General features: G+C 40.8%; 1 pseudogene; it reads right to left on the bottom strand.

The window, feature by feature from the left end:
- The window catches only part of LOC138844769 (zinc finger protein 717-like), a 46,819-nt pseudogene extending 24,614 nt beyond the window's left edge, over positions 1-22,205 (bottom strand).
- Positions 22,206-25,247: the final 3,042 nt, after the last annotated feature.

The following is a 25,247-nucleotide window of genomic DNA, read 5'->3' as shown; positions in this document are numbered from 1 at the left end:
TTATAGATGTATTCCCTGTTCTTTATTCTTTGTGGACCTTTATCTTGACACTTATTCACATGATAACCATTAACTCATAAATTCTTTCACTCCCAGGGCTGTTATCACACTTTCTAGCTACTACCATAGCACAAAATAGATTCAGTCTCAGATGGAAGATGGCCCAAGTGCTTGGGCCCTGCACCCATGGGAGACCAGGAGAAGCACCTGGCTCCTCCCTTTGCATCAGCGCGGTGCACTGGCCACAGCACGCCAGCTGTGGTGGCCATTGGAGGGTGAACCAATGGCAAAAGGAAGACCTTTCTCTCTGTCTCTCTCTCTCACTATCTGCTCTGCCTGTCCAAAAAAAAAATATATATGGAGACTTACTGAAGGATCTGCAGTACAGTCTCCACGCATTCCCAGTTCTATCCATCAAACAAGCATTTCTCTGAATAATTATCAGCAATAATCTGGTGTGAGTTTTCAAACCACAGTATAATTATCAAAACTATATAGAAGTAAAGTCAGTGAAAATACAAAATGTTCTTTCTATATTTGAATGCATTCATTCATAGCACATTTAATTCCAAATATGAACTTACTAAACCACACATTAATAAAAAAGTTAGAATTTCCCATGAGTTCTGCTGTATCCTATCTGCTTTCCAGGAAGATGGGCTGTCTGCAAAGAAAATATAGGGATCATCCTCCTTGTTCAGTTATGGATGGCTGCAGTGTCATGTAGGAAATGTAACCTTATGTTCCCTTGATTCACCAGCTCAGGTTCATGAGAAGCCTTTCTAGGCTGCCAGAAGATACTGCAAACTTTTAACAGTAAAACAAAAAATTCCAAAATGTGCAATACAGAAATGTCAGTTAAATTTCAAAGGATTTCCAACTAGATTCACAGGCGACTTCTCATTAGAATCTTTATGATATATGAGAGAATGGAGAGACATAGCGTGAGTCTTAAGAGAAAAAAAAAATCAGTCCACTGAGAATACTATACCCTGCAAAGTACTCCTTTATGTTGAATGTGAAGTAAAGACCTATCAAACAAAAAGAAACTGAATTTGTCAACACTCACCCAGCCTTATTAAAGAAGCTTTCAGGTGTTATGAGTTGTGATTTACAGCAAAAAGCTTTTCTGTAGTCATAACATTCATGAGGTTATTCTGTGTGAATTCTCTGGTGCACTATGAGTTGTGACTTCTGGCCAAAGGTTTTCCCACAATCATTGCACTCATAAGGTTTCTCTCCTGTGTGAATTCTCTGATGTTTCTTCAGGTCTGACATTTGGACAAATGCTTTTCCACACTCATTACATTCATAAGGTTTCTCCCCTGTATGAATTCTTTGATGGACTGTGAGATGTGATTTCTTGCCATAGGCTTTTCCACAGTCATTACATTCATAAGGTTTCTCCCCTGTGTGAATTCTGTGATGCATTATGACATGTGACTTCTTGCCAAAAGCTTTTCCACATTCATTACATTCATAAGGTTTTTCCCCTGTGTGAATTCTCTGATGGACTTTGACTTGTGACTTAGAGCTGAATGCTTTGCCACAGTCATTACATTCATAAGGTTTCTCCCCTGTGTGAATTCTCTGATGGATTTTGAGTTGTGGCTTACTGCTGAAGGCTTTTCCACAGCCATTACATTCATAAGGTTTCTCCCCTGTGTGAATTCTCTCATGGATTTTGAGTTGTGTCTTACTGCTTAAGGCTTTTCCACATTCATTACATTCATAAGGTTTCTCCCCTGTGTGAATTCTCTGATGGACTTTGAGTTGTGACTTACTGTTGAAGGCTTTTCCACAGTCATTACATTCATAAGGTTTCTCCCCTGTGTGAATTCTATGATGGATATTGAGCTGTGACTTGTAGCCAAAGGCTTTCCCACAGTCATGACATTCATAAGGTTTCTCCCCTGTGTGAATTCTCTGATGGATGATGAGATGTGACTTCATGCCAAAGGCTTTTCCACAGTCATTACATTCATAAGGTTTCTCCCCTGTGTGAATTCTCTGATGGATTTTGAGTTGTGACTTACTGCTGAAGGCTTTTCCACAGCCATTGCACTCATAAGGTTTCTCTCCTGTGTGAATTCTCTGATGCATTATGAGTTGTGCCTTTCGTCCAAAGGCTTTTCCACAGCCATTGCACTCATAAGATTTCTCCCCTGTATGAATTCTTTGATGGACTGTGAGATGTGATTTCTTGCCATAGGCTTTTCCACAGTCATTACATTCATAAGGTTTCTCCCCTGTGTGAATTCTCCGATGCATTACAAGATGTGACTTCTTGCCAAAGGCTTTCCCACAGTCTTTACATTCATTAGGTTTGTCCTCTGTATGAATTTCCTGATGTCTAATATCATCTACCTTCGAGTATATGGCTTTTCCACATTCATTACACTCTTGCGAGTTTTCCTGTAAGGAAGTACTGTGAATGATGGTATGGCAGGACTTAGACCTGAAGGATTTTCCACGAGGCTTACATGCATAGGGTTTTTTCTGTATATGTTGTCTCTGATTTATTAAAAGATCTGATTTGTAAAGAAGAGGTTCCACATATCCCATATCTTCATAGAGTTCCTCTCTTGTGTTGATTTGTTGATGCTTACTGAGGTTAGTATTTTTATGAAGAGTTTTTTCTATTTGAGTTGTCTTTCCAACAGTGACAGTTGACTTATTACAGGAGTCTCCCATATGGACCGTTCCAAATCTAAAGAATATCTTCTTCCTTTTGAAGTCTTTCCCTTGTCCACTATGTTCAAATGAAGGCTTCACAGTCTGAATCTTGTGATACTCACTAAGAAGCTCATAGCACTGGGCAGAGTTCCCAGGTACCTTAGCGGCATCAAGTTTCTCTCTAGCTTGCAGCTCATCAGCCCCACCATTGGGATACACATTGTGACACACGTTGTATTCCTCAGGTTTCATTGATGAATAATTTCTTTTTTTGTTAATCAGCTTTGAAACATGACTTGAATTTAAATTAAGTCTTTTATTTAATTCAACTCTTCTGGGAGTTGATGTCTTATTATTTGTAATAACATTCTGCTTAAAATTTTTTTCTTGAATTTCCTGGTTGGTCCTAATAATGTCATCACTCTTCATGGCAACTGAAATGAGACAAAAAAAAAATCATTGAATCACATATAATTACTTTCTTCTGGAATACTGATGTAAGGGGAATGAAGATTGTAACATAATCAGTAGAAGACACTTATTGACACTCATTATGCTTGTTTTTTTCCCTTAAGACATTGATATATTAGGTTGTACCAATAGATTTCTCTGTACAATCGTTTAGTACTTTAATTTTATTCAAGTATGGCAAATGGCTTTCCTGGTTAGATTTGTTAATTCACTGCTTAGGGTGCCTGTATCTCAAAATAGTGCCAGTTTGAGCCCTGGCTACACTGATTCCATTAAAGCTCTTGCATATATAAATGAGAAGGCAGCAAATAATGAATCATGTGCTTGGGACCTGTGATAAATCAGGTTAGACTAGATGAAGTTCCAGCCTTTTGGCTTCAGACTAGTCAGATCTCACTGTTGCAGGCATTGGGGAAATGAGCTTATAAATGATCTTTCTCTTCTCATTGTCATTCTACCCTTAACAATGATGAGACAACTATAAGATTTTAAAGAATGGATAAATATTTAGTAAGTATATTCCCCCATTGCCTAAGAAACATGTTTTTCCCTTTCCTTCTTCTTTAGTTAATTTTTATTAAAAAGTTTATGTTGTGTGCTCTCTGATATTTCAAACATAAATATAGGAACACTTTACTGGATCATTTTCTTGCAGGTGCAGAAGAGTGAAATGTGTCTGTACTCTAAACAGTATCACATGTAAGGACCAAGATTTGAACCTATAGTTGTCTCATGATCAGTCTTTCCAGGGGAACATTTGTGGATTTTACAAATGAGAAACTCTGCTTTTATCTGCACTCTATGATAGCTTCCCCATATTCATAAGGAAATCTAACATCTTCAGCATCTCAGAACTACAACAGGTACAGAAACATTGCAATATACCACCTTGGGTATACACTCTCTAACAGCTGAAACAATTTATTTTTGCAACCCAGAGTGTGTTTGCCTTCTTTGAAATACATTTTCTAGCTCATTCTGAAATCACTAGTCTTGGTTATCTCCCCTCAGGTTTTTCTATTAACACTCATATGTGATAATTTGTGTTTCTGGAGGCTTTTGATCAACTGTCTCTTATATTCAGAGAAATCTTAATTTCCTATTCCTTTCTTATCTTTTTTCTTTGAGACAGAATTCATACTTCAAACTACATATTTGAGACAATCAACATAAAACCATGAGGTTACTTGACCTTGGGATTCAGAATCTCAAGACTTTCTTGGTGAGTTTAGGATCACTTATTTTTCTGTTTCTATACAAGTTCCTGCTTACTTCAGGACCTCTGATGTCACAGCACAGAGGCTTACTTCTGACCATCTCTTAGCATTCCCTTATTTATTTACATACTTGAGAGTCAGAGAGATGGAGAATGAGACACACAGAGAGAATGAAACAGAAGGTTGCCAACCACAGGCTCTCTCCTCAAATGTTTTTAACAACCTACTTTTTTCTTATTTTATTTGAAAGGCACAGAGAAAGAGAAAGGAGAGAGACAGAGAGAGAGAGAGAGAGACAGAGATCAGATTTATTTGTTCAGTCATGAGTTTCTTAAAATATGTGCCTGGCCAAAACCATGAGTGGTAACTCATCTGAAAGAAGTTTTTCTAACTTGCCCAACTAACAAGAAATGAAGAAAAGAATAAATGCATGAAGGAAAAGGTATTAAATATAGAGAATTTGGGGAATGTATCTAACCTAGAAAAAAGCCTTAGTAACATCAGAAAAGGATTGCAACTTTTTTTTTAATCAAAGAATGTCTTTATCAAGAACACAGAGATTTAGAGATCAAATGACATCCCTAGATACTCTAGAATCCCTTGTCTGATGCACAAAGCCAGATATCATCAGGAGTAACACTTGGGAAAAAGTCATGGAAAGAGCATCAGTGAACATCTGTTGCAATCTTTCTGCCTTGGCCTCCCTCACCATTAAGTACGTACTGACCTGGAAGGTTCTGATTTAGGAATTCGTTCACCATCCATGGCTCTGCTCCTTGCTCCAACTTAAAGATCAAATCGGGTTTGGTAATGCAGTGTCCTATTAATGCAAACAATGTAAGACTTTGTGAAATCACTATCTTGGGTTATTTAAAGGAAAACAGCTTATTTCAGGAGCTATGCAACAAATGTTCCAATTTGGATCCTTTCCTAGATGATACAACCTTAGGATTATTCATGGACACAAATTCTCTAACTGCACATCATTAAACTTTATAAAGTCTTCACTTATTTTTCAAATAGCAAGGCAATGTGTTCATTACACATGTGATGGGTGCCACTCACCCAAGAAGAGCAGGCTGCTGTAGGTCTCCAGCATCACATCCCTGTACAGGATTTTCTGAGCTTTGTTCATGTGCTGCCATTCCTCCCAAGTAAAGTAAACAGCCAGATCTTCAAACATTATCATCACCTGTAATAGAACACTTGTGGTCAACAGATCAACTGTCACAAAGCAAATACTGGTGTTTTTTACCTTACAGATGGGTATGAAGGAAGAGGGAAGGATGTGCTTTCATTTCAGACTTGTTGAGCATTTGGACAGCCACACAGAAGCACTCAGCAGGGAGTCAAACCTATGGCCTACAGGCTGTGAAAAATGCCCCAACTGGAAGAAAACATGGGTTTCAGGTCACAAAGGGCCATGTATTTCAAGGGGAATTGCACCCAGGCTAAAAGGAGGACAATATTGAATCTCTCTCTCTCTCTCTCTCTTTTTTTTTTTTTTTTTTTTGGCCCCAAGATCAGTTTAATATTTCACTCTCTAGAGCAAAGAAAGATGATCTGAAAACTGGACACAAAGACCTCTTAACTTCTTTACAAACTACTGTCAATTATGTTAGGAAATTTACACGCCTCACTTTTTTATTAAAAAAAAAAACATCTTAAGCACAAGGGTAAGATAGCTGTCACAAATACAGAGAATCATAATAAAGATAAACAACACTGTTAGAGGAAGTAGTAAAGGGCAGGGGAGAAAAACCCAAGAGAATGAACCTTTCCCATAATGACTAACAGCATCCTGTAGATGCCTATGGTTGAAGACAAGCAGATTGCTTATTTCACAGCTCTCCTAGGGATCCTAGAAGCAGTGATGGTCCTGGTTGAATGCCATTAGACTACTGCTCAAGATACAGCCTCCCCAATTAAAAATGTAATTGGCACTTCGTAAACAGGAACATGGTCAAAATACAATGAAAACCTTACAGAATGTGTGAAGTCAGGCTGGAGTGAGTCTCTGACCCATGACACTCAATCTTTTCCTCATCCAGAAAAATTATTGAAGGTGAGAAATGAAGCTATGCAAAAAAGCCTATCCACAGATAGGCATTCCATAAGTGGTAATTTCCATCTATAAAATGGGGATAGTACCCATTTCCCAGGAGTGTGTTGGGGATTAAACAGGAGTGTCTGAAAAGCATATGGCTTGATGTTAAGTGCTCAATAATATTGACAGCATTCCATAAATCGTAACCACCACAGGAGATATCCTAAAGCAAATTCAATAGCAGCAAAAACCACATGGGCCTTTTCTGATTTACTGTGTTTGAAATTATTTTTATAGCTACCAAGTGTTATGATTGTATTTATGACACATTTTCCAGGAAAAGATTAACAAAAACCCTCAATATTTGTACTCAACAATATTTTTTGAACCAACTGAATATGCAACTTAATTTTTGTGCCCCTTGAAAGTTTTAACCTCAATTCAAAAGGTAATGGAGAAGGGAGGAAGAGGGCAAAATATCTGTGAACCATATAGATATTAACTTTGGAAAATACAAGGAATCTCTACCCATAATAACTACCACTAGAATGCTATTATGTAAAGGCATAAAACAAGATACATTTTTCTAATGAAATTTAGCCATTTTTGCTGGAAATTTTAGATTCCATTATACCAACTTTATTTTCTCCAAGAAAACTAAGCTATAAAAACATTTTCCCATTTCACTCAAAACAAAATACGAAAAGTAACAGAGATGCGTCCCTGGGCTCCTGCACCCACATGAGAGACCCAGAAGAAGCTCCTGGCTCCTGGCTTCTGATTGGGACAACTCCAGCCACTGTGGCCATCTGGGGTGAACCAGTGGATGGAAGATCTTCTCTCTCTCTGCCTCTCCTTCTCTCTGTGTGTAACTCTGACTTTTAAATTAATAAATTTCAAAAAAAAAAAAAAAGCCCTGGAATCACACAAATGAATTCATTGGAGATCATAACTTTATGTTTCACATTTCTGCTTATATGTGGTCATATTTTTGTTATATTTTAAGAAACTTATTAGCACATGAAGTCTGAGTCAGCGTAGTTTTACTATTCAGAAAATAGGAAAAAGCTCACAGTAATTTTCTGAAGCGGCATGGATACTAAATATTGGTCAAGACTTTCAAGAAGAAATTACTGAAAGTGAGTGGGAAAATTTTGATACGCCTTTTAATGTCACACAATCCATACATAACATCAAGATCAAAAGGAAAGGCATGCTCAGGGCAGTCTTCTAAAGAAATACTTATTTGAAACTGGTGAGTTTCTGAAAGTAATCTGAAAAATCAAAGTTTTCTTTTTTGAACAGATTTATTTATTTATTTGAAAGTCAGTGTTAGACAGAAGGAGAGGCAGAGAGAGAGAGAGAGAGAGAGTCTTCCATCTGTTGGTTCACTCCCCAAATGGCTGCAATGCCTGGAGGTGTACTCATCCAAAGCCAGAAGCCAGGAGTCAGGAGCTTCTTCCAGGTCTCCCACATGGGCAAAGGGGCCCAAGGCCTTGGCCTATCTTCCACTGCTTTCCCAGGTCATATCAGAAAGCTGGATCAGAAGTAGAGCAGCTGGGACTTGAACCAGTGCCCATATGGGATGCACTGCAGGTGGCAGCTTTACCCACTATTGCACAGTGCTGACCCCAATAAATGTGTTTTTTAATTAAGTGTAGCAAAATAGAAATCACCATCCAAAAGTTAGGTTGCCAGGCATCTACAAATCATCTGACACTACTCAAACCATCTATCTCCTGAAATATAATTTATTTCATCTTTTTACATGCAGAGACCCTCACAGACATTCCTTGAGCTACCAGGATGAATTCCTAGAATATAGAGGGCAGCAGCATGGCTCTAGATATCAAGTATATAGCAGACTAGGTTTCACAGACCCCCCATTTCTGAAAAACATGATAGCAGAATGAAGTAATGGGCATGTGGTAGAAAGCAATGTAGACAGTGACTCTCAGACATGAGGGGTTGTCCCTCCACCCCAGGCCACACCCTCAAGACCATTTAAGAAACATCTGCTATGCCCTTGCCTGTCTTTCTAATCCATACACAACTTTTTTTTGAAGGCTGGTCCAGAACTGCCAATATCACCAGTCCTTCCATAACTTATGGATGAGGTAAGGTAATATCAACTAAATCGTATTCATTCTGGTCAGTATGATTAATAACTGCTAGGATCATGCAATCTAGGATCTTTGCATTTCAGTGACTTTTTGCTGTGCTCTGAAGTAGTAAGGAATTGTCTCAGAGAGCATCAAGTGATATTCTGTCAGAAATGATTCTTATTCCTGGAGTTCCCTTCTTCAAGTATCATAAAAGCTACTCACTTCCAAAGGAAATAGGACTGTCAGCCAGGACCCAAAAGTCCATGTTGCTAGAAACTAGGTGTTGTATAAACTTCCATAACCTCAAATGAGTAGTGCTGCTCAGTCTACACAGTGCAGGAAACTAGAAAATTCATTTGGAGAAGATATACCATAAGCCCCACAAATGCAACTGTCACATAGTGTAAGTCGGCCTGCACATATCTCACAATGGTTTCTCAAGAAATGTGGGGACATTTCCCTAGTACTACTAATATACTTCATCTTACAGATGGGTAAACAGTGACAGGGGTACAATCTACATTCAGTTAGCCCATACACATTTCAGCTAAAATGGTCTGAAAACCCATCTCCATCCTGTGGCCATCTTGGCTGAGACAGATTGTCTGTAGTAACTTTGGAACTACCTTCTGTACACCTGGAGTCACACTGCATCATTTGACAAAAAAACAATCCTTGAAAGCCCAACCTTATTCACTCTTTCTCCAGCTCTAGAACTGAGGATTTACCACTGGTGTCTCTTCCTGGACCAGCCAAGATCTTTACGGTGGATCTGAATGACAGATTCTAACACCTCAGATCCATGACTGTTACTTTTGCCAGCAAGAGACAGGCACCTGTACTGCTCCCCAAGTTCCCTTATACCTCCACACTGACATTCACAGACACAGAAATCACCCACACAATTCTTGAGTAATAGGAGGAAAGCCCAGCACCAGGAATTCTATGGAGATGGTGGTAGTGGTTGGAACGGCACACACTAAGAAGGAAGACAGAGGAGTGTTTCCATGGTTCTGTCCTCCCGACATCATGGGCAGATGAGGCTACATTTCCCATAAAGCAATGCAGACCTCCATTAGGAAGCAGTGAGGATGACCCATATATTTACTGGAAAATCAGCCTCCTGTGACAGAGAGTATACATCAGAACTTGTCTAACTACATGAGATACCCACATAATACTCAAATTCCTCATTAATTCTTGGTTTGACAGATATACATTTCAAAGCAACATACTATAACTGGCAAAATTCAAATGTGGAAATAATTTTTGGAAATTGTGAAATTTATTATTTAAATTGTGGTTCCAGAGCCTTTCATACAAATATTTAGAAAAAAAAACTCCAGGGACTCTTTTTAACATAATACATAATATTATGTACATACATATGTATTTAATGTACATAATACATGATATTATGTACATACATATGTACATAATATACATAATACATTCATATGTATTAATATTCCTGAAAAAAAGGATTTTAATCCTTTAAAATGATGCTTGACCTTACGTACTAAATTAATTTTGGTCCATCAATGGATCTCACTTCACAATGAGGAAAAATATTAATACATTAAGTGGATTAATATGGCTGGAAAACAGAGTGAGTGCCATCTGAAATGTTTGTGAATATTTAAAATTGAACTACTTGGTAATTCTATACCCAGTTACTGAAATTTATCTACTCATCACTCCATCCAATTATTTGTGTATATTTAACAAAACTTTATTTATTCATTTATTTTTTTAATTTGGATTCTTCCACAAACTAGGCAAAGAGACAAACATGATCATGTCATGGAGCTCCTGCTTTTACTCCTTTTCCTGTCTAAATGAGGATGGGCTGAAATTATCAACTTCTTGAGGATCTGAGTGGTAGTGTCACAGGCCATTGACTCTTGGTTCACAGCTATTGGTCAGTTTTCTATGTATAATGTAATAATTGTGCTGTTCAAATTCCTGTATCATCTCTAATCTGGTATTTGCCTTTCAGTGACTTTATTCTACAAATTGAGGGGGGTCAGTCTCTTTTTTTTTAAATATTTGCAGAATTTTTTAAAGATTTATTTATTTACTTAAGAGGCAGATTTACTGAAATTTTGTAAGTTACTTGGCTAGAGAAAATAAGAATTCATAGATCACAAACTAAAATAATTAAGATGGCCCTATAAAAAAACTCAAGGTCTTCAAGCATTAACATTTATTACCCTAGACTTAATTATCAAAAAGCTGATTATTTCAACTATTCCCTATTTGGCAGCCCAATTTTATCTATTAAATCTGAAAAAAAAAATAAATAGCACCTCATGTTAGATTACTAAAATCTTAATGCTATGTGCCACCCATATGTCTACTGTAACTTATATCTAATACCAATGTATCTGATGTCTCTCATTAGATAAATGATGTGTCTCAACTATTACAAGTGTGGAGACTTTTATTCAAAGCTTTTCCAAAAGCCCCTCAGTCTCTGCCTTCACTTTGAAAGGACACTTCTAGGATATACATGGGCACCTCATTGATTTTGCCAGCAAACACATTTTTTTCAATGGGAATACAAGCATAAATCACATTGATAACATCCTCCTTGAATGACACTATTTGACACATTGTGAAGAACAAGGCTAATATCTTACAGTTCATTTGGGCCATCTAGCCCAAACCTTGGAGAGTTGGAAACTGTTATACTGGGCCTACCCATAAATGGGACATTGTGCCAGGTGGGTTTTGTATACTTGAACTGCAAGGGCAGTATCACAGAAATTAATGCTCCAAACTGATCCAGCTCCCTGCTAATGTGTCTGGGAAAGTAACCACAGGATGTTCCAAATGCTTGGGCTCCTGCACTCATGTGAGACACCTGGAAGAAGCTGCAGGCTTTTGATACCAGTCTAGTCTAGCCACAATCATTGCAGCCATCTGGGGAGTGAACAAATCAGAAGATCAATCTCTCCCTCTCTCACTCTATGACACTTTCAAATGCATAAATAATCTTTTAAAAAGTAGATCATTTCAATGGATTCCCCAATGCTCAATCATGATGACTTTTACTACTTTACATCTTTTTTATTCTTTTTTAAAGATTGACTTATTTGAAAGGCAGAGGGGATCTGGTGTGGTGGCACAATGGGCAAAGCTGCCGCTCGTTCAGTTGGCATCCTGTATAGGTGCCAGTTCAAGTCCCAGCTATTCCACTTTTAAACCAGCTCCTTGCCAATGGGCTGAGAAAAGGAAGATGGCCTAAGTACTAGGGTTCCTGCCACCCACATGGGAGACCCAGAAAAATCTCCTGACTTCAGCCTGTCAAATTTTTCCTCCAAAGAGACTCTACACCCATATGAATGCAAGAACCTGTCTCCTCACACCTTCAATACATGTATGTGTGATCAGTCAGAATTCCCTCAGATGCTCCCAATTTACCATCTCTTTTGATTTCCAAGCTTTCTTTTCTTCTTTTTAGCTCTCTGATCACACTTAGTTTTCTTACCAAACTTCTCTGTGAATATGGTCCTGCACTTATTTCCTCTATACTCACCCTCTTCATTGCCTTTTCTCATGCCTCCAATCTCACTTTTCCTGCCCACAAACTTTCTATATAGCTTCCATGGAGTTCAGCACAACTGAACAGAAAACAGGTGCTCTTTCCCTGGCCTCCGAACCTGTCAGCCTCCAGAACCAATAGAAAATGTTAATCAGGAAACATGGAAATAATTAATGTGAGTCACATTATATAAGAAGAAATAAATTCCCAATGGTATAGCCACAGGGAAAAGGCATCTAGAAAAATTTTGTATTGTCTTTTGTTAAGATAGAATCTGGGGCTCGTGCTGTGGCATAGCCATAGTAAAGATTGCCACTTGTAGTGCTGGCATCCCATAGGGGTGCCAGTTTGATTCCTGGCTACTCCATTTCTGATCCAGCTCCATGCTAATGAGCCTGAGAAAGCAGCAGATGATGACCCAGGTGCTCCGGCCCCTGCTCCCATGTGGGAGACCTGAATGAAGCTCCTGGCTTCAGTCTAGCCCCACCTTGGACATTGTCATTTGGGGAATGAATCAGCAGATAGAAGATCTCTCTCTCTCTCTCTCTCTCTCTCTCTCTCTGCCTTTGTCTCTCCCTCTCTGTAACTCTGCCTTTCAAATAAATAAACATTATAAAAAGAAAAAAATATATAGGTAACTTTAAAAGCAATGGAATCTGTTTTTTCTTTATTCCATACTACATAGAATTCCTGTCTTTGAATCAATAGCTCATGATTCTTATTCACTATTCCTTCTTTGGAACTGGGGTCAGAATAGACAAAAAAGTGGATGAGAAAGAAAGGGAAAAAATAAAAACCTAAAAGTACCAGATTGGACAGGAAGACTGGAGAAGAGAGAATAAAAATAAGGTTAAGAAATAAAGCCAACTTCTTAAATCATTAAAAACAGAAATGAAGAAAGGAGGAGGAAATAGGCAAAGAAGTATGGTTATGTTCTGAGAATTATATCCATTAAATACATGGAATCTGCTCTCTTTATATTAATAAATATAAGTGTTTAAACATTAAAAGCTTTTTCTTCTTTTATTGAATCACTGCAGTGCTCCAAAAGCAGAATTCAAAGGCAAGCATGGGTTTCAGGGTTGGGACAGAGTGCAAAGGGCAGTGACAGCCTTATTCCTCTAATAGCAACCTCTGCACCCCAACTTGTGACCAATCACCCAGAATCAGCTTCATAAAATAAACCTCTTGGGGGAAGGCTCAGAAAAAATCAACGACCTCACAATCTCTTTGCCTATGAAGCATCTTGGAAATAAGCATGCTGCTGAAGAAAGTGAGATTATGGCCAAGCTGGATATAAAGAACAAAAGGATATAAAGCTTGGAGGCAGTTTGGTGATTTATGAGCACTCACAGTGAACTGCAGATGATGGAAAGGGATGGATCACAGAATGGGAGCCAAAGTGGGCAGCCCAGAAAGCAGTGACCACACAGACTTTAAGGTGAGATTTGTGAGTATTTGCAAAGTGTACAATGAGTTCTACATACAGCAGCAGTAATTTTTTTTCCTTTGGATATACAGCAAAACATATTTTTAAAAATTTTTAACTATTTTTTCATTTCCTTTGAAAGGTAAGGAGAGAGGTGGCAGGAGACAGATTTCTTCCATTTGCTGGTACCTCCCCAAGTGCCCACAGCAGCTGGGGAAGTGCCAGCCTGAAGCCAGGATCCTGGGAACTCCATTCAGGCCTGGGTGAGTTCAGCTGTTCCTGAGGACAGAGTCCTCAGTGATACCTGCCTTTGTGAAGACACATCGCAGTATAAAATCACACCACCTACTGAAGGCTTTTGGGATCTAAGAGAAAACTTTAGCTACATCACAGATGAGAGCAAAGCATTGACCCAGAGGCTGCTGTGACCCAACAGGTTTCCTGCCTACCTGAGAATCAGCCTGCTCACTAGCGAACCTAGGAAAGAGGACCAAGCAAAGCCACTTGGGACCTGTGAGAAGAGTCCATCTCTTGAGTGAGCAAGAAAGAGGAGCCAGTCATGGGCAATTCTGGGCCCCCTTAACCCTGGAATGGGTGCATGAACTAGCCAACTCCAATTTAGACTGAGTGAACAGACCAATAGGCTGGCCAAAGCTCGCATCAAGGGGCCAGCACTGTGGTGCAGTGGGTAAAAACCACCCCTGTCATGCCAGCATCCCATATGGGCACAAGTTCAAGTCCTGGCTACTCCATTTCTGATCCATCTCTTTGCTATGGGCTGAGAAACAGTAGAAGGTAGCCCAAGTCCTTGGGCCTCTGCACCTGCATTGGAGGCCTGGTGGAAGCTCCTGGTTCCTGGCTTCAGATGAGCCCAGCTCCAGCCATTGCAGCCATTTGGGGAGTGAACCAGCATATGGAAGATGCCTCTCTATCTCTGCTTACCAGATAAATCAATAAATCTTAAAAAAAAAAAAAAAATACTGTGTCACCTATTCAGGAATCAGGATACAAGAGTGACCAAAAAAGAACCATCAGGAGGGGTACACAACAGGAGTGAGGGTGGTAAGCGGGTAATAAATGCACAGATTCTAGTCCAAGACAGCAGACAGTGGCAATGTTCTCGTCTGTTGTAAAGTTTTATTGGGAACAGCTTGGGGAACATATCTGTAGACAATTAATATGTAAGACGCACATGGGCCCTTTGCAATAGGTCTATAAATATTATCATTACTAGTATGTACTTGAGCAATGATCATCAGGAACTACCTCAGGGAAGAGCAATTAAAGGGAATTGTCTCAGTCCCCTTCCTAGGGAATATTGCATCCTACTTCTTACAACCACTTTCCTAATTTTTCATTTAAAAACAACAGAATCTTTTTTTCTATATTCTGTACTGGATAGGAATCAATTGCTCATGATTTTCATCATTTTATTGTTATTATTTGTATTATTTATTCAGGGGAAATAATTCATCCCTGAAGAGCATTTTTTTTTCCAGATAGCCCAACAACTATCTTGAAAATCACCTGTGATGTCGGATGGATGGACAAGCAACCCCACTGGATTCATCTTCTAGGAGAAAGGACACTTTACCCAAATGGCTATGTTTCATTCCACAGAAAAATGCAACCTGAAACAAAGACTTGTCCATCAGTCCCCTGGTTTAAGCAAAGGGCATATGTACATTATTCCAGGTCTGCAGCCCTTTTCATTCTACTCATGTATGGACTATCTGCATAAGGAAGTAGAATGTGAGCCAGAAGTAACCACAGCAAAAGTGGTCAGCATTTCCATTATAAAACTGATTTTAATGACCTCAAATTCAGTCACAAAAATTCTGCTCTTAGCAAGGGACACACACACACAGCCATATTCATCCCTTTATGAAAACTTTATTGTGAACTGCTTATTTAGGAGTGTCTTTTTGCATTTAATTACAGCAGTTCTCTACTGCTTATAAAAATAGCTACATAAAACCTGAAAAATGAGTCAACTACATCAAACTATTTAAACCAAAAAAACCCTGGGGCTGGTAGTGTAGCGTAGCAGGTAAAGCCGCCGCCTGCAGTACCGGCATCCCATATGGGTGCCGGTTCAAGTCCCAGCTGCTCCACTTCTAATCCAGCTCTCTACTATGGCCTTGGAAAGCAGTAGAAGATGGCCTAAGTCCTTGGGCCCCTGCACCCATGTGGGAGAACCGGAGGAAGCTCCTGGCTCCTGGCTTCAGATTGGCACAGCTGCAACTGTTGCGGCCATCTGAGGAGTGAACCAGTGGAAGGAAGACCTCTCTCTCCCTCTCTATCTCTGCCTCTCCCTCTCTCTGTATAATTCTGACTTTCAAGAAAATAAAAAAAATCATTAAAAAAAAAATAAAAACCCTAAAAGCTAAAATGTTAATTCTGGCAATCTACACAAATGACCCGTGTCCTCTTTGTATTTTTGAATTCCTCCTGACCTCTCTTCTGGCTTTCCCCTCCTCCCTCACCCCTCACTCCCTTTCTACATCAGTGCCCCACATACCCCTGAAGCTCTCTCCCTTTGGAGCAGTCTTGTAGACTGCCAGTCAATCATGTGAGAAATGTTACCTACTTCAAAATGGTTTTGTAGGGCATGCCTGAATGGCATCTAATGGCAATAAGCAGGCCTTTTAATATCCCTTAACTATATTTCCAGCATATGTGGGGCCAGCATTGTGGCATATTAAATAAAGCCACTGCACATGACACTAGCATCCCACATGGGCTGTGGTTCATGTCCCAGCCACACTACTTCTAATCCAGCTTCCTGGTAAAGTGGCAGAGGATAGCCCAAGTGTCTGTGCCCTGTTCCTTCACAGGAGACTTGGATGAATCTCTTGGCTCCTGCTCTGACCCAGCCCAGCCTTGGCTGTTGTGACCACAGAGGGTGTGAACCAGTAGAAGGAAGATTCACTTCTCTCTCTTTCTCTCTCTCTCTCTCTCTGTGTGGTGAGAGTGTGGGTGTCTTTCCCTCTTTCTAATTCTGCCTTTCAAATAAATAAATATGTCTTAAAAAAGTATTTTAGGGGCCAACGCCGTGGCTCACATGACTAATACTCCATCTGCAGCACTGGAATCCCATTTGGGCACCGGGTTCTAGTCCCAGCTGCTCCTCTTCCAGTCCAGCTCTCTGCTGTGGCCTGGGAAGGCAGTGGAGGATGGCCCAAGTACTTGGGTGCCTGCACCTGTGTGGGAGACCAGGAGGAAGCACCTGGCTCCTGGCTTTGGATCAGCATAGCGCCAGCCATAGCAGCCATTTGGGGGGTGAACCAACAGAAGGAAGACATTTCTGTCTGTCTCTCTCTCGCTCACTGTCCAATTCTAACTCTACCTGCCAAATAAGTAAAAAAAAAAAAAAAAGTATTTTAAAAAGGGTCCACACAGTGGTACAGCAAGTTAAAATCATAGTCTGCAGAACTACCATACCTTATAGGTACCAGTTCATTTCCTGGTGGTTCCAATTCCCATGCAACTCCCTGCTAATGGTCTGGGAAAGCAGCAGAGGATGGCCCAAATTCTCGGGCCTCTGCAGACACATCAGGGATCTGGCTTTGGGCTCTAGGCCTCAGTCTAGCCCAGCCCAGGCTGTTCTGCCTATTTGGTGAGTGAGCCAGTAGATGGAACATCACTCCTAAAATAAAATAAAAAATAAAATTAAAAAGAAACAAACACACACACACACAATTCCTGTCTTTCTGCCTTTCTGCTTTAAAAAAAAAAAAGATTTATAAAATAAAAAAAAGCTGGTCATGAATATTATGACTCAAGTTGACATATGATGGAACCAAGAAAGCTACTGCTAACTTTGTCTAGTGCCTCCTAATGCTTTCCTGCAGAAAAATCATTTCTCTTCCTTTCCAAGCACCCAAATACCAAAGGTACCAGTGCAACCCAGCATAACACTGTTTAGGGCTGCTTCAGTATTGAAGGAAAAAAATAGGAGCAAGGACACAAACCCAGGATGGTTTCAGGGTGACAGGATCCTCCTTACTTTGCACCTTGGTTTCTAATTGGAAATGGTTACAAGGCGAACTTCAGATACTGCAGAGCTGCACAAACACCTTCAGTCAATCACAGACATTGCCATTGGCTCCCTGTGTGTACACTGGAAGCACAACACAGAGCACTCCACAAGGCAGGAGCATGTTATACAAAATTTCTCCACCCTGCTGACCACAATCTAAGAATGTGCTGATCCAAATGCATTTCAGTTCAAGAAAGAGACTACCTGACGTTTTCTCCCTCCGATGTATTCCTGTGTGAAGAATCCATCCTCATGGCACCACCACCCAATGAAAGCCAGGCTACTAGCAGAGCTGTGGCTTTGATGCTCTGAGAGGAATGGGTAACATCTATGGGTTCTGACTGGACTAAAAAGCTTCTCCCTGCTCTAGGAGTCTGATACAGATTTGAATTAAAAGATAGAAACACAAAAACCAGCTGAATCTGTTAGGAAAGAAGAAAGGAATATTGGTTTCTAATAGTTACTTTGTATCACATTAGCCTTGAGAGGATTTCATTTAGTACTTACTTTTGAGGAAATAAAAAGATTGATCCAGTTCAGTCCCAACACATAGCATCTTCAGCCACTGATCGCATTACAGCTTGCCTTCATCACTATTTCCACTCAACAAATGACAGCCCAACACAATGCTGACACCTGTTCACTAGGCATCTCCAAAATCTTGACACACAGTCAACAAAAGGGAAATGATGGGGCTGGTATTGTGGCACAGTGGGTTAAACTACCACAGCCTCAAATGATGGCATCCCATATGAATGCCAGTTTCTTTTAAGATTCATTCATTTATTTGAAAGTTGGAGTTATACACAGAGAGAGAGACAGAGAGGGGAAGGCAATGTGGTATAGCAGGTAAAGCACATCTAGGAAAGCACATCTGTACACATGAGTTGTACAGACTGTGCACATGGATACCTCATGCACACTGGCCATAAACATGCATCTCCACATGTCACTTAAGACTGTTCCAGAACCAGGTTCTCTGAGCCAACAGTAGCAACATTATTTTTGATGCACACACCTCTCTCATCACACAGGATTCATATTTCTCTTTCTGGGAAGTAATAAAGTCATTTTCAACCACATGATTGACATCTTTGACAGTATGTAGAAACAGAATTGATGTCTTTGGGATGTGTTGTCTAGAAGTGTCTGTCTTCCACAGAATTGGTAATTGTAGCCATTCATTCCCACTTAAACAGACTTGTAAACTGCCTTGGATATGCCATTAACATTTGACAGGGGTGGGGATGTTTTTTTTCCTGCCAAGATCATTTGTATATTTATGACATCATTCATGGATCACACAAAATTACCAAATTAAAAGTTATATGCTGTAGATTGAGTATCCAGTGCCACATGCAGTTGCCTTGGCAGGGCCAGAACAGATGATTTCATGGACTGGCTGTTTCCCACCTCTGATTTAAAGCAAAATGTTAGCTAAAGTTCTGACTTCTTTCACTTTGGTTACTGGCCAAGACAGAGCCAATGTCCACTAGAGGCCCCTAGAACCTACTGGAGTTAGAAGAAACTTTTTTCCATTTCCCTTGTAATTCTAGAGTGCACTTTCATAGCCACCGCTTCCACTTCAAATTGTCTGTGGATGACCTAGTTCTGTGGCACACTGGTTTAAGCTACCTCCTGCAAAACAACCTTTCTATATGAGCACCAGTTCAAGTCTCAGCTCTCCACTTCCAACCCAGTTTTCCATGAACAGGCCTGGGAAAGGCAGCAGATATCCCAAAAGCTGTAAGGGACTTGTCCCACCTATCCTTTCCTCTCTTTTTTCTTAACCCACTTCCTCAACTTTGTGGAGACCCAAGTTGCCAAACCAACCCTTCATGTGTCCTTGCAATGCAAATAGCAAAGCTGATAAGTAGCACAGAGCATCTTGTGAAACAGAAAAGCTAGACATCCATTTTTCCCCAATTGCTTTCTACACCTCCCCACCCCTTTTAGTGAAAAATTCCCTCTTCACTGGAAGAGCCAAGTGGGTATCCTGACTCACCTGCCAACAGCCCTCTCCTGAGATGGGCTGCACCCCCCTTTGCCTCCAAGAAAGCAAACTGCCTCTGTTGAGGTCAGTCTCTGTCTCCTTTTCCTATCTCTCCTTCTGAGGGTACAAAAGGCCAGAACTTGAGCTATTCCAAACCTAATAACTTGGGTCCCTGCCACCCACATAGGATTCCCAAAAGGTGTTCCAGGCTGTATCCAGGATTCACTTTCCAACTGAGCTAAGGACACTATCCAGGACTCACTTTCTATTTTTACTTCCTAGATGGTCTCATTGTGCTCAACAATTACTAATCCGTGAAACACCACAACACATGAATCACTAAAACACAGTTATGCATGTGAAAACTTCATTATCCTGAAAGTCAGAAATAGTTTTCAAAGTCACACCTTCTACTCCACTATGCAGGCAACTCTGTAGAGAGATATGCACTTCTTGTCATCTCTCTTCTTTCTTACCCTTCCTCACATTAACAACTTGTATAGATGCTTCCACAGACCACAGTCATTATGAAACTATAGAACTAATATCCTCACATGTCAAAAATGTCATAGGCTTAAACATGGAACCCCAAACAAGGCAAGTAATGGGCCCTCTCAATTAAAACCGTATGAACTGTAAGATAATCAGCTTGGAGGATCATTGGGTGACTGTAAAGAACTGGGAAGAGAAAAAGTATTACTTTTCTATATTTATGCTTTTATGGTCCTCCACTTTATGCAGATCCAGATTAAAATAGCTCCAGTTAACCCACACAATAGATAGATTGTATTAACTTCAGCAAACTTTGCAAAGGGATCAGTGGCAGTTAATTGTTGGAACAAGGATATAAGCCTTAGCCATTCTTGCTCATCGCTCAAAAGATAGATCAACACGGGGCCAGCACTGTGTGCAGTGGGTTAACACCCTGGCCTGAAATGCCAGCATCCCATATGGGCACCAGTTTGAGACGCAGCTGCTCCACTTCCAATCCAGCTCTCTGCTATGGCCTGGGAAATCAGTAGAAGATGGCCCAAGTCCTTGGGCCCCTGCACCTGCCTGGGAGACCCAGAGGAAACTGCTGGCTCCTGGGTTTGGATCGGTGCAGCTGCAGCTATGGCCATTTTTGGAACACCCCCCCCCCCCCCCCCCCCCCGCCTCTGTGTTGTAACTTTGATTTTCAAATAAATAAATAAATCTTTAAAAAAAAGATAAACATTGGAATGTATTCCTTGCCCTTGAATCTCAATTGAGTCTCACACTCTATGGCCCTCATACCCCACCCTGCATTCTTTTCCAAGTACCCAAAGCCCCACCCAGTTCCAGGAATTCCCCTCCACCTGCAGCCCCCTATCTCCACTCCCATGCCAATCCCTCCTAAAATATAAAAGTTACAGCCCCTGGGGATCCGGGCATCCTGCCACATAGTCCATCAATGTACATGAAGGCAGTTGGTCACACACCTCTAGGAATTTATTTTCTCTGAATAAATTCAGTCTGGCTGTAAATCCACACACTGCCTGCTCTCTATTCTGCACCTCTTTTCCTAACATTGTGGTGCCCTGTGTGAGGAGGCACCAATCTGCAACTCTTTTCCCAACAATAACAGTTGACATCCTTGCTAACAGAAAGAAGGGCTGAAGACAGACATCAAAAAGCAGCCAAATAAAGCAACAGCTATGATTCCATGGCCTCAAATTCAAGATTGAAAGAAAGTGTGTCCACTAAACATGGAAGAGAGGTGAATCCACAAAGCTTCAGCACACCCTTCATGCTTCTCCCACTTGGAAAAGGAAAACTGAACACTAGGGTACCAGCTGCCAGCTGTGACCACAGGGACCCCACCGGGCCAGGGAGCGCAGGATGCAGGCCTTGGAGCAGATTCTAGTCTGATCCTCCTTCTCCAACCCCCTGCCCCCTCGGGCTCCCTGCTGAAGGCTAACAAGACCCACCCTGCTGGAATGGCCTTTGGATGTAGCAGGAGGCCTGACCAGATGGCATAGTCCTATCCACTCAAAGTGAGAACCGGCCTTATTTATATTTAAATAAATATATTTAAATATTTAGAGAAAAGGAATCTTGCTGATCTTCGCTGTGCTCTTATCTGTCCTACTTGTGCAGCTCCCCAATCCGTTAGCCCTCCCCTTATAACTAAAAAATAAAGCACGTTAAGGAAAGTTTGGGCGAGGTAGCTTGCTACTGTTCTTGAGCTGGGAGGCTGCAAGCGGCGATGGGAGACGGGACAGCCCGGATTCCAGCCCTGACTTTGCACGGAAAAGCTGCCAGGATCACTGAGAAGCAAGTGAGCCACATCTGGGAGCCGCCAGCCGCCCTAGCACCCACCCCTTCCCCCGTCACGAATCCGCGCACCTTCTTATTCTCCATACTTGCCGTGGAAAGTCCAGGGAGCACGTCCTCTTTCTTCCGGGCACAGAGGAGCAAAGCAGAGTGTGGGGCAGAGAAAGTCCCCAGCACGTGGGACCCACAGGCAGCAAATGAAGAGGCGCAGCAGCACGGGTGGGAGGCTCTGGGTGTGTGTTTGCAAACTGCCTGGGATTGCAGTGTGGAGCGAGAGGCAGTGACTGTGTGGGAAGGATCAGAGCAGTCAGAGCAGCCTCATGGTACTGAATGAGCTTCCTCTGTTCCTAACTCAGAGGCGCTTGGGCAGGAATGCGCACGCACCGATTCTTTCGTAACACGGAATACGTCGGGACACCTGAGGACTCTGGGAAATGGAGTCCAGGCTGGGGCATCTGGCTCTCCCCAAGGGCTTCAGAGGGCATTTGCTTTTGTTTACATTCTCCTCTCTTCCTTCTCACCTCAGAATCTCAAGGATCAGTTGGTATGCTTCCTTTCCTGAACAAAAATCTTAACGAGTGACACCCGCTGCTGATAACTGATACCCAAACCTTTGCTCCTCATAAAGTGCATTCTTCTGGAAAAGTCTTATTTGCTGCTTTGTCCCTGGAAATTTCTCTCAAATAATAAATAACTACGAATACAATATAACTTTTTGAAGAGGTGTGGAAGGCATAGTTTAACATCCAAATTTGAGAATACAATTTTTATATGTGTTTTATTGATGTTTATAATTAGTTTTTAAAGAATTTTATGTATTTGAAAGGCAGAGTTACAGAGAGGCAGAGAGAGAGACAGAGAGAGGGAGAGAGAGAGAGAGGTCTCCCATGCACTGATTCACTCCCCAAATGACTGCAATGGCTGGAGCTGAGCCTATCTGAAGCCAGGAGTATCTTCCAGGTCTCCCACGTGGATGCAGGGGCCCAAGTACTTGGGCCATCTTCCTCTGCTTTGCCAGGCCATAGCAGAGAAATTGATAGGAAGTGGAGCAGCCTGGACTCAAACCAGTACCCATATGGCATGCCAGCACAGCAGACAGTGGCTTTACATGCTACACCACAATGCCGGCCCCTATACTTCTTTTCAAATTATTTTTCACCATCTTTTAATGCACCAAGCACAGAAACAAACAAGGGAACTGGATACAGAACTAACATTGTTGTGTGTCTTATAGGAGCCGGGTTAAGAGACTAAATGCCTTACATCATATCATTTATACCTTAGATTAATTCTGGAGACAGTATCATCAGGAGTTTACAAAGAAGAAACTGAGGTACAAAGAGTTCAGCATTTACCCATGGTGATATCACTAAAAGATCTGGGTTCAAGGTCAACCAAATCTACTACTGGTTTAGGAAATCTTTGTTTTGTCTTGGGGCTTAGTTTATAAAACCCCAGATTTCTCATCTGGAAAAACAGTGAGAAATAATCTACACTATAGAGAACCACCAACAATTATAACTTGTCTAAAAAAGGAAGGAGATTCAAAGTTGCTATTATTCCATGGTCATTTTTCTTAGGTTTAATGTCAAGGAAGCACATATAAGTATTCTTAAGAATATGTGTGGGTTTTTTTTTAAAGCTTTTAAGTAAAAATGTAACTGGATAACTGGATGACATGGAGTTCTATGTTTATGATTACTTCTGTCCATTATAGTCCATGGGGTTAGGCTGTTGCTGGATTAGGAATGCTTAAATGTTCATCCATTTACTTCACACTAGTATTTACTACCCTAGGCAATATTCTTTCAGTAGATTCCTCTTTCTTGCCAAATTGAAAATTTCATGAGGACAAGAAATGTGCTTGCATTGATATTGTAACTCAGCATCTTGACAGTCTCTTAATTGAATGAATAATTGAAAATATAAAAAATTAACAAATAAGATTTCTGACCTCCAAAAACTGTCTAGTAAAGGATTAAGTCTGTTTGATGACTGCCACAATTAGGTGGATATATAATTTGTTGTTCTGATACAAATTTGATCATAAAAGGGACATATAAATCAGTACACAGGGTTGAAAAGCATAAACAGAGATCATCCAGGGCCACACAGTTTAAATGTTCACTCTAGCTATGCAAGACATTCCATTTATTTATTTAATAAGCATTTATTGAGCAATCCTTTGTGTGGTGTATTGATAGATCTAGGCACCTGGAGTGCCTGCTGAGGCCAACAGATACATGGAGACCTAAAGTCAGAGGAAGGAGGAAGCACTGCTGCAAGGTTGGAGAGTTGCCATAGCAATGGCATTTTCAGGGGGTGACATGGCAGGGGCCCTGGGAAGGTGGGCTGATCTCCTGATCCTATGTCCTTTCTCTTATGCTCCTCTAAGCTTTGCCTGGGTTGAGCACAATAATCTGGGTGGGTGATGCTGAGAGGCCACCAGATGAGATTCTGGTTAATGTATGCAGGCTGTGAGTCACAGTGCACAGAGTATGTGCAACATTAGGTGTTGGCCAATGTGCTCACCCACATGCATGATCTGAGGGTCTGACACAGGGAAAGTAGGGCATAGGGTTTGCAAGACAGACTGGTGAGTGAGTGAACTGGCTGACTTCTTTTTTTTTTTTTTTTTATCTTTTATTTAATGAATATAAATTTCCAAAGTACGACTCATGGGTTACAATGGCTTCCCCCCCCATACCGTCCCTCCCACCCACAACCCTCCCCTTTCCCACTCCCTCTCCCCTTCCATTCACATCAAGATTCATTTTCGATTATCTTAATATACAGAAGATCAGCTTAGTATACCTTAAGTAAGTATTTCAACAGTTTGCTCCCACACAGAAACATAAAGTGAAAAATAATAGATGATTTTTTTTTAAAATGATGATGAAATCAGATCAGAGCTATTGTCATGTTTAATCCCAGTGAGAGTCAAGTTGGGAATTGAAAATTTCTTTCTTTCTTTTTTTTTTTTTTTTTTACAGAAGATCAGTTTAGTGTACATTAAGTAAAGATTTCAGTCATTTGCACCCCCATAGAAACACAAAGTGAAATATGCTGTTTGAGTACTCGTTATAGCATTAAGCCTCAGTGTACAGCACGTTAAGGACAGAGATCCTACATGAGGAGTAAGTGCACAGTGACTTCTGTTGTTGACTTTACCAATTGACACTCCTGTCTATGGCATCAGTAATCTCCCTATGCACCAGTTATGAGTTTCCAAGGCTATGGAAGCCCCTTGAGTTCTCCGACTCTTATCTTGTTTAGACAAGGTCATAGTCAAAGTGGAGGCTCTCTCCTCCCTTCAGAGAAAGGCACCTCCCTCTTTGAAGACCTGTTCTTTCCACTGGGATCTCACTCACAGAGATCTTTTTGCCAGAGTGTCTTGGCTTTCCATGCCTGAAATACTCTCATGG

This window comes from Oryctolagus cuniculus, chromosome 12 (assembly GCF_964237555.1).
Source record: "Oryctolagus cuniculus chromosome 12, mOryCun1.1, whole genome shotgun sequence".
Classification (NCBI taxonomy): domain Eukaryota; kingdom Metazoa; phylum Chordata; class Mammalia; order Lagomorpha; family Leporidae; genus Oryctolagus; species Oryctolagus cuniculus.
Note: the sequence above shows the minus strand (reverse complement) of the source record. Positions and strands in the feature narration are given on the sequence as shown.